At 34.9% G+C, this 10,739-nt stretch overlaps 2 long non-coding RNA genes across 5 annotated transcripts; both read left to right on the top strand.

The window, feature by feature from the left end:
• Positions 1-369: 369 nt before the first annotated feature.
• LOC108451809 (uncharacterized) lies at positions 370-3,530 on the top strand. 3 transcript variants are annotated; one of them, XR_008279890.1, is made up of 4 exons: positions 370-849; positions 1,406-1,493; positions 1,725-1,806; positions 3,389-3,530. It is a non-coding gene; the product is annotated as an uncharacterized LOC108451809 (long non-coding RNA). The 3 variants fall into 3 exon arrangements; XR_008279887.1 differs by having other exon boundaries at positions 1,406-1,523; positions 1,639-1,806; XR_001866298.2 differs by having other exon boundaries at positions 1,406-1,806.
• An 86-nt stretch (positions 3,531-3,616) lies between these two features.
• Positions 3,617-10,266, top strand: LOC108451807 (uncharacterized). Of its 2 annotated transcripts, XR_001866296.2 has the most exons (7): positions 3,617-3,679; positions 4,055-4,153; positions 4,484-4,534; positions 4,975-5,337; positions 6,109-7,038; positions 9,815-9,864; positions 10,121-10,266. It is a non-coding gene; the product is annotated as an uncharacterized LOC108451807 (long non-coding RNA). The 2 variants fall into 2 exon arrangements; XR_001866297.2 differs by lacking the exon at positions 4,484-4,534 and having other exon boundaries at positions 3,618-3,679.
• Positions 10,267-10,739: the final 473 nt, after the last annotated feature.

The following is a 10,739-nucleotide window of genomic DNA, read 5'->3' as shown; positions in this document are numbered from 1 at the left end:
CGTTTTGGGATAAGCTATTCCAGGAATATTCCCATCATATCCTATCCCGGTTCGGCATTTTTATTGACCGGTTCAGCTGTTTTGGTATCCGGTTCAAATTTTTTGTGTGTTTGGACCGGGTTACCTGCCGTACTTATTCCAGCTGGGGATATCCCATTCCAGGGATATCCCGGTTTGGGGTTATCCTCATGAAGGATATCCGGTTAGGTATATCCCATTCGGGGGATATCCGGATTTGGGGTGTAGGGTTTGAGGCTTGGGGCCTGGGTTTAGTTTTGGGCTGGTATTTTTGGACTTTTGTTTCAGTGTTTTAGGCTGTGGATCTCTGGTCAATATATGTGCCCATCTCACAATCTGAACTATAAAATTTAAACATTCTTGTACGATTTATATACCCTTTAAGCATAAAAACTTTAATTTTGGTGTTCCCATCAACAATCTCAAAGATTAATTAAAGGGGTAAAATGCACTATTACCCTATTCTTGTTTAATCGGTTTCCCCAAATTAATTGTCTTAAATTTGAGTAAATAACTTCCACTACATTCAAATTCAAGTCCATTTGCTCTGCTGTGAGTGAATTGGAGAGAAATGAGAAAGGGGAAAATTGCCCCAGGCGGCAATGAAGCGAGAAAAAGGAGCGAGAAAGGAGACTCGAAATCCCTCAATGCCTATTTCAAGCAGAGGAAGTCACGAACAGAAGACTTCAAATGCCGGGATCTTGAAGTTGAAAATCAGTAACAAATAAGAGAACCGGGAAATGAAAATAAGGGCAAGCCGGGAAAAGGGTTCTTCGCTTGCTATCTGCTAATCTCTCTCAGCCCTCGTCATAAAGGCCACACCTATATCGGGTCTGATTCTACTGTTCTCTTCCTATATTAATATTTTGCCTCATCCTCACCGTGTTTCTTTCTTATCTCAACATTATGGATGCTAATGCTTCTTTTTTTTGCTGTCAAAGATAGATATTTTCTTTTTTGGCAAGATATCTTTTCCAATTTTACCTCTTAAGGTTCAGCTTTATGATTCTGTACTTCTCACTCGAGTGTTTTGAATGGTACATGACATGTTCCAAGGCTTTTATTAGATTCGTATTTACACCCTTTGAGATTTATCTGAGTAATTCCATTGTAACTCGATGTTTACTTGGTTAGGATCTTTAAATTCAAATTTCGCTTTTTTCCCTTCAAATTTTCCGTGTAGTTTCTTTTCTGGTTCATGTTTGATTCGTTACCACTTACCATGAACAAATTGATGCTACTATCTATGTGGCTTATTAAGTCATTTAAATAATATCAGCTTGCAGTTGTTTTCCTTTGATATGAGGTTCTCTAGTAAAAAATTCAAGCTGACCAAACAGTTTGCAGTTTGAACTATTTATCTAACGGCAATGTTGCCCAATTGCAGATTAAACCCACTGCGTCGAATAAGACAGCACAATGGGGAAATAGGGAGGGGTGCTTGGAGGACAAAGAGCCGACGCCCGTGGGAAATGGTTGTGTGCATATATGGTTTTCCAACCAATGTATCTGCTTATCCATTTCTTATGCTTGTTGCTAAACTGTTGTTCAATTTACTTGGTTGAGTTACTAGTATGATGTTCTTATATATATCCTATGGTAAATATTTGTTTTGAACAGGACTTTGCAACTGTTGTTTTCTGACAGATAGGTTTGCTCATGTCTTTGATTCAATTTCGTCTTACACTGTCTTTCTCTACCAGCAGTATGGCGGATTTGCGCTCATTTTCAACTAAAGAATTTTATTGGCTCGCATCATGCTTTTGGGGCATCATCATCTGCAAACTAGTAAGTAGTCCAATATGCTTTTGCTTTCATCAACGACATTTTTGGTGGATTGGAATAGTTTTCAGCTCTTTCTTCTTCGTAGATTTCGGTCAAATTCAATGGCTTTTATTAATCTTCTTTTTCATTTCCATCTTTTATAAATTCAATACACTCTAATCTTGGCACTCGGTAAACCATCCTCAGCCTTATCTAGTTCGTGTTACTTAAAATTTGTTCCTAAATCTTGTTGATAGATTAGCTCCATAGGTAGCTTTTTTTCTTTTCTGGGAATGGTAATAGTTATGGTAGTATAAAATTGCTTAGAATCATATTCGGCCAGTTTCTACCATTTATTTTTATCCAATATTTAGGAATAGGCTTTGAAATTGGCAATTAAGAAAAAGAGAATGACCGTGAATAGTACCTTAAAACAGAGAGGAAGAATAGGTTGGTTGAGAAAAAAATGGTTTGGCACCAACAATGATGCAACTAAATTGTGCTAACACTCATAAAAGACCTGCCTTCCCGAGATTCTAACCTCAAATGAAGCATAAAAGGGTTTGGGAAACTTAGGATAAGACAGCTCCACACTGACGACTAAAAGACCTTGGTAGTGGTTCCACTTTTGGACCTGTATCTTTGAATTTTGGGTCAAAGTTGTCCATATCTACATTTGCTGTCCATGCCCAAGTTGGAGTACTTTATTAGGTTTGTTCTAAGTTGCCAAAGTTTGTGGAGTATTTAGGGAAATTATCGAAACCCCCTGAAGATTAGATTTAAACCACTTGATCTTAGGTTAATCTATTTAGGACTGCCTAGAACTGCAGTATTAGATTTGTCATCAGTACATCAGAATTCACATTTCACTTTTAGAGTACAGAATGTACATATTTATCTAATTTCTGATACTCATATTTAGATATTCTTACATTGGGAGTATTTGAACTTTCCAAACAAAAGAATCATGCATTGGAAACATAATGCAATTCTATCATTAAATATCATAAGTTGGCTTTAGCTTTAGAAGTAAATTGAGTAGCTGCATAAGAATTTTTTTTTTATATGGTAAAGGTAATTTCACTTCTCTTTCTGGGTCTATTTGTTGGTATTTTTGATAGTTGAAATGTTTTCGAGATTAATGCAACTTATTGAGTTATCTGTCTTTTTAAACTATGTACCTAGACTCTTCTCTTTTTTTTTTTTTTTTTCTAAAGTATGATGATCTAAATATATGGAAGAACTTTAAAAGGTTTAGTATACCCATGTTGGACGCATCCTTATATTATATCTGACACTAACCCTCGATTCTAAGTAACAGCCTTTTAATACTGTTTTGAGATAGTCTCTCTCCCTCTATTTAAGTTCTAAATATGTTCGATATTATTCTTGCAAGTCTATGATATAACAGGTTTTATCAGCCCTTTTTGTTTCAAAGGATATGGAAAACTAAGTGATAAAGAAAAAGTGGAATGAACAATCGGTGCAATTTTGTCCTATGTTCTTTTCTTCTTTTCCTTTTTCTTGTATAAAAAATTGTTCAAAATATAACTTCCTTTCCTAAAATTCTTTGCAACATTGATCTAGATAGCCTTATCTTGTACAGGGGATTTTCAACTTTCCATGCTTTAATTGCAGCATGGGCTTCTCTCTACCTCCTACTATTCTCAGATCTTTTTGACGAGGATGCCAGTAATGACTTGATTGTTAATAGATTCCAAATCCCAAGATAGCTCAAAAAGGGAGAGGCAAGTTTACATAATCTTTTTTACTTGAATGATTTTCACATTGATTTCTTAGCTGTGGGATTTATTGAATTCAGGAATAGAGAAACATTCCCAGATGAGACTGAAGCCTGTAAACGCTGCAACTGTAGAAGATCCAGATGTTTGACACTGTAAGTTCACATGCGAGACAGAACATTTCACTTAAGTACTATGTTACTCGGACTTGGTTTAAACATATACCCGAGATCGGTATGTTTAATTTTCTTTTAAGTTTTCTTCATGTATTTAGAAAATGTTTGGAATATGATACCCCGAATGTTCAGAGGGTGCTCAAAAACTTTATACAGTGTCTACTTTCATTTTATTCAATCACATCAATATACACATCATTAATAAGACATATGTTTTAGTCAAATAATCAAATGCATATAACATTTGCCATTTTCAAAATGTTTCACCTATATTTCATTTCAAACCGAAAACAACTTTTTTTCCCTTTAAATTTATGTAATTTCTTAAGTGTTTGACATGAGAAAATATGTCAGGGTGATGAAAACTTGATGAACACTCCATCAGCCAGGCACAAAAGCGGATGCAAATACAAGAAGTCAAAATGCCTAAAATAGTATTGCGAGTGCTATCGGGTATGTTTTAACTTGGTAGCTCCATGTTACTTATGTTGCTTCCAATTTCCTTTTTTATCTTTAAGAACTTGTTTTCAAGATCCATGTGTAATATACACCTGGATATTGATATGTTATATGACTCTCCAAGTGTAGAAAAAAAACTCTTTAAATTATTGAACAAATCAGTGTTAGACATAAACTGACAATACTCAAGTTTGTGTTTAATATATGGTTGTCATCTTATTTCCTTTTCGGATGAAAAGTCAACTTGTTAAGATGATATAGTATATGAACTTAATTACCTCTAATCAATCTGAATGCACAAACATTCTTCATTTTTTTTTTTAGGCTAAGGATGCCACTATGAGGATTGTGACAATTCTTTTGGCAATAAGTCGGGTAATTTCTAAACTTGAAAATGATTTAACATATCTATAATGGACACATTTCTGGATCGTAGGGGTGAAACCAGAATTTTTTTTGGGATCGAGACTAAGTTACACATTTTTGTATGAGATAAAATGCAATTTCTTAATTATATTAGTTTATAACTTCATATTTTTTAGAATCATTAAATCAAAATTTCATTATTTTGAGGGTAAAACTATAATTTCACCATGAATTAACTTATAATTTTATACATTTTGGGATCTATAACCCTGCCTCCCTTCCCCATGCTGAATCTCATGCTCCCACCCAATCATTTGTAACATGGACCATTAAATGCTTATTTGTCCTGATTCGAATGATGAATGCTGACCCTAGCTGTGATGCTTACATACAAGTATTATATACCCAATTATTAGTGACTAACTAACTTCACCATGCTGGAGCTACAGAATCAATGTTCCAGAGAGTGGAAAAACAGCAGAATCAGTCTCATGAGATGCTAAATACAGCTCAAGTTATGTCTGACAGCACCTTGGCCAGGACTGCTAATTCGTTTTCATCAATGTGGGAAAAACTCGTCTGACATCCTCCCTCAAGATTACATGATATGAGGGACTGTCAAAATGTCTCACAAGCTGAATCAGAAAACGGAACTTGCTACTCCTCTGCCTTGAGTCCTAAGCAACCATGTCGGAGTAAGGAGATTGATAATATCTGTGAGATCATGGTAGATGGTTTTCCTGACTACCACATGGAAACCTCCAACCCCATCGACACAGTGAAATCTGGCTCGGGTTTGGGGCTCTATAATGGTGAATGACTTTGATTTTTTTTCTTTTGTACAATTTGTTATGGAAATAAAATTGTGTGTTATGCCTAATAAAATTGATGAATGGATATCCCTCCAATTATGTTATCTCCATATTTTGCCTGAAATTTTATGATTTTATGATTTTATTTACACTACCAGAGGCTCCAATGCATATGACCTTTGTGTTTGTGTGTATTTTGTTGTTGCAAGTACCATCCGTTTTCTTTTAATTATTTTCCTTTTATGCGTCTTCACTTTTGGACTTTAATTTTGACTTAGGCTCGTTTTTCTATAGGGGCATTTTAGTACGGTTTAGTTTTATTTGTTATAAGAGAGGGATTTAAGCTCATTATTAGTGAGTGCTCTTGTAGGATAAAGCATTTCGCATCTCTATATTTTTGGGATCTTTGCTTATTTAGCAATTAAAATCTAATTTGCCTAAGCCCTGATCTGATTTCTAAACTGGACTGTTTTTTAGGGTTCGTAAAACTTAATTGAGTTATTGCTTTTGCATTTTAGTATTGCAAGAACTTTGCTGAAAGAGTGCTGTAGCAGGAAGGTAGTTTGGTCACATTTGAAAGGTTCATGTTGTCCTAATTTTTAATGATGCTTGAAGATGATTTTTGCTTGCGGTATTCTGCTTTGTTTTGCTTTCTTTTCATTTTGCTCACACTGGAACAATTGGTCTCTTTGTGGTCTATGTTGTTGGAGGTTGAATATTTATCGTAATACGATCAATTAAAGACTTTTGTTTTCCATCTGTGTGCCATAGGTGGTACGTGACAATCTTAACACAGTGAAGGCAATTCCTTTGGAGTACGTGGGATACTACCGTTAGATGTGGACACTTTGAAGCCTAATCTCATTGAAGGGAAAGTTTTGAGTTCGCTATCTGATTCGCAAAGAGAAAAAAGTTGTTGACCAAATATTTGTATGCTTTGCTTCTCCATTCATTTTCTGAACTTTTTTTCAGTTTAAAAACAATAACAGAATATTTAAATTAATTATGTTATTATGCATGGACAATATGCTGATTATTGCCCAATGCCCCAATGATAAACTTTTGCTTGTGCAAGCATCAATAAAGAGGGGAATGTGCTCCTACTGTATCTTTAAAACACTATTTTTTTCTTCTCTTGTATATTGATCTTACCATAGAACTTCAGCTTAATGATGTGGAATAATTGCCTCTGTTTTCAACTTACTATCCTAGTGGGATAGTCTGATAGGTTTTTGGACGAGGAAGACACAGAGTGGATGCCAGCTCGTATTGGACTTGTTTTGGGCCTTGATTTAGTTAGTTAGATGGGTCCTTTTTTCTTCTTTTTTTCTTTTGTTTTCTTTTTATCTCTTCCTCCTTTATTGTCCTTTCTAACAAACCGCTGCCGCTGCCTCCGCCTCCCACACTTTCCAGCGTCTTACCTCCTATCAGGGCAGCTTCCTTCCCATCATTCAAAATCTAAATCCTCTAATATATCTAATCATTTCATAGCTCCCTCGTTTCTTCGCCAATTCTCTCACTCTCGCTCTCTTTTCAATTTTTTCCTGTCATTCTTTTTTAGCTTTGGGTAACTACAGGCCAAAAAATCACACGCTACAGTCGGAAGAGAGTTTTCGTGAGAGAGAAACCCTAAGTTTTCTCTGGCATTTCTGGTTTTTTTTTATTTTTTAAATCTGCCGCTTCATCGGAGACGCATATCAGGTATGAATCTCTGTTTTAGTTTCAGATCCATGCTTCTTTACTTGTATTTCAGTGGGTTTTTCTTATGGTTTTTGGTTTTCGGCTTTAGAAATCACTGTTTCGTTCTGTCTTTCAAATCTATAGATGTCGGTCTTGTTCTTCATTTTTTTTTTGTTTATTTTGGATTGTTTGTTTCTTCAAAATCGTTTGGGTGTATTTAAAGCTGTTAAAGCTGCATTCTATTTGTTGAGGGAATAAGAAAACAGTAATACTGAGTTTTTAAATATCTTCAGAGAATTGGATATTAAATAGTTGCACAACGTTTTAATAAGTACAGGGTTAATTTTCATTCTTATTTTGGTCTGGGGATATCCCTTTGGTATTCCGTTTCAGGATAAGCTATTCAAAGGATATCCCCATCTTATCCCATCCCGGTTCAGTATTTTTATTGCCCGCTTCAGTTTTTTATGTATCCGGTTCAGTTTTTTGCGTGTTTGGACCGGACTTCCTGTCGTACTTATTCCGGCTAGGGATATCCCACTGCAGGGATTCCTCGGCTCTGGGGTATCCTATTTAAGGATAGCCCGGCTTGGTATATCCCATTCCAGGGATATCCGAACGCAGGGTCTGGGGATTTGATGCTTGGAGCTTGGGTTTAGGGTTGGGCTGGTGTTATCAATTAGAAAAGCCGTGTGTCATCATCAGGTGACCAGAATATATACCAAAATTTTCATTAACCTTATAAATTATTAAAAAAAATTGACGGTGAGGTTTCTTTTTAATTGAAATGGGCTTTTTTATAATAAATCCAACAAGCCAATTCTAGGCCATTGACGACTTTAATCCAACAAACCAAATGGACCGTCTAAATGAGGGGAAGAAAATAAGGAAGCCAGCCAGCCACTAAGAAATGAAGCTTCTCTCCTTTGTTATAGGGTTTATGAATAATCTCGATTTCAATCTCTCTTCTCCTGACATATCTCCGGCAATAAAACACCAGCATTTCATTCCATCTTCGTTTGTTGGGTTTTGGGTCAGATCGACTCCCGGGTAAGAATTCATGCCTTTGTTTCACAGTTCGACTCCTTATTCCGCTTCTCCTAAAGATTCTTCTCATTTGAATCTTTGCCATTGTCGTTGTTACACAGCTTTTGGTTTGGAATTACGGGTCGATCATAGGATGGTTGACTGAATCGGTTTCCAAATTGGGTTTTTGTTTTGTATTGTAAGCAATTGAGTGAATTGGGATTATAAATCCATAAATGGATTTTGAATTTCTTTGTCTTTGTTATTTCAGAAAGTGATTTGTTTGTAATTTATGCTTTTGGTTGGTTTAAAATAGTTTAACTATTTTGGAGTAGCATAGGGATATTGCGTTGCCAGGTATCAAATTGTACACTGTGCTTGTCACAGGTTTTCAGTGAGAACTCTTCATTAGTATCTAAGCTATGACTTAAAATTTGTCATAGGATGGATGATCTCTTTACAGTCAATCATCCAGGATAGATGTTTAAAGTCTTTGGTCTCTAGAACATTACTTGGACTAATAAACTAGCTTTATGGTTAAAAGGGTGTGTTCCTTACATCTGTAAGTGTTTTCGTTTTTCTTAATGTCTGTTCGAAGCTGTTTGAAGAATCTCATGTCTTCCAGGATAACATCTTATCTGAAAAAAAGTGGCTTCGGATTTTGTGTAATTCATATTTTAAGCAGCTTTTGGAAGATGTTGCTTTGTTTTTGTGGCAAGTGATTCAAGTAACAGAGTTCTATTTAAGCAGCCATTGGTTAATGACTTTGGCTTATATCGTATTAGTTTGCATGAATTTGATTCTTTGAACAATCTTCTTGTGGTGTTTTGGGTTTAATTCAAAATTTCCCGAATCATTAATGGTTGGTGTGGAAATTTGATTAGGACAATGTGAAAAAGTTATGCTCTAATTTTCCGAACTGTCAAGATATAGGTGTTTTAGGGGAAGCCTACTCTCTGTTTACTGTTAAGTTTAATCTTGAGTGTTAAATGAGGTTGATATCCTTTAATCTACAGTTTTTATATTTTTAAGGACAGGGAATAGCTGTTTCCAATTACTTGAACACTTGGCTATTTTCATTTAATCTACAGTTAAAATATATTTAAGGCCACTTTCCTTATACAATTGCTGTTTGATTTTCTTTTTTCAAGGAAAAATGCAGTTTGTATGGCATTGTTGTGTGTTTTCTAATAGAATCGAAAGTAAGAGACTTTGGGCTCAATTAACATCAATTTTAACTAGAAGAACATGGTCATATTTCGCGTGAAAAGTCTTGCATTTTATCGGGTGCTAAGGTGGTGCATATTAGTCCGTCCATGGATCAATGCATATTTGGTTTTCTTTTCACACTGCTAGGTGCTTTCACTCATCGGTAAGGATTGGGGTAGATTTTCTTTAAAAGAGTTCAGTGGAGCTGATCGATGAACTTAGTTGGAATTGTTTGTGTGCTGGTACTTATATGATTTAGAAATGGATTTTGATTGAAATATTCAGGTTATATCTAAATGCATGGCATGGCTGGAATTAGGGATGCAATTTAACTGAAAATGTTGTTTTGTATTACAAAGTAGTTACGAGTCGTTATTGTGTTGCATTAGAAGATGTTAACCACTTGTTGTTTTCTTTCTTATGAAGAACACAGTATATTTGCCTTTTTTGATCTTACAACGAGAGTTTTCTTTCAAAGTTTCATATTTGAATCGTATTACTGGTTTATTTTTCAAAAAATCCGAATTACTCATCTTTTGCTTTGGTATTGTTAATTATGTAGAAAATGAAGGTTTCTCTTTTGAGGACGTCGGCCATTCATATCAACCCAAGGTATCTCTACAATCTCATGGTTTTGTTTGGAATAACATTGATGCGTGTTGTTTTATTTGATTGTTGTTTTCTAAATTGTCAAAATTAAAGTAAATTTTCTTTGGATCAAATTTAATTTTACAACAATTAGTAAAATATTTTTGACAAAACAATTTAATTTTGAAGCAATTGTTTTAAAAGAAAATAGTTTTAATAAACTTTAATTTAATTTAAATTTTAAGAATTGTTTTAAAATTTTTTTTAACCGGATCATTAGGTTCAAGCATTACACACCACTTAAATCCGGATATTAGCTTTGTGATTATGTACTTGGAAGTAGTTCCGGGTTGTTTGGTTCTTGAATCCGGGACCGGTAGTGGCTCATTAACAACATCGTTTGCAAGGGCTGTGGCACCAACGGGATATGTGTATACCTTTGATTTCCATGAACAGAGGGCTGCCTCAGCTAGGTAAGCCTAAATGTTTATTGTTTGCAAAAGTGCATTATGATGAAATATGATATGGTAATTGTGTAGGTTAAAGTTGAATACTTGGTTATCTTGAGTTGATGTCTTCATAGATCTACATTTTGTTGCCGTGATACTTCATTGTCTTTAATTGTTTCGGTTTACAGATATTTATTAGTTTCATTAGTGAGTGCATTGTTATGAAATTTTGGTTTCAAAGATTGTTATGAAATATGATTTTAGAAACTGCTTAGGTTGAGCTTGAATTCTAGGTAGATTTAAGAAGTCTGTTCAGGTAGATGTATTCTTTGAAATACGACATTCTGTTGCTGTCATGCTTCGTAGTCTCAAAAGTATCTCGGCTTTATGGAACCTTGCGTAGGACTCATTTATGATGCATATTTTATCCCATTATATGGTTTTTGCTTG

Source organism: Gossypium arboreum, chromosome 1, assembly GCF_025698485.1.
Source record: "Gossypium arboreum isolate Shixiya-1 chromosome 1, ASM2569848v2, whole genome shotgun sequence".
Classification (NCBI taxonomy): Eukaryota; Viridiplantae; Streptophyta; class Magnoliopsida; order Malvales; family Malvaceae; genus Gossypium; species Gossypium arboreum.
The sequence above is the reverse complement of the archived record's forward strand: the minus strand, read 5'-3'. Positions and strand labels throughout refer to the sequence as shown.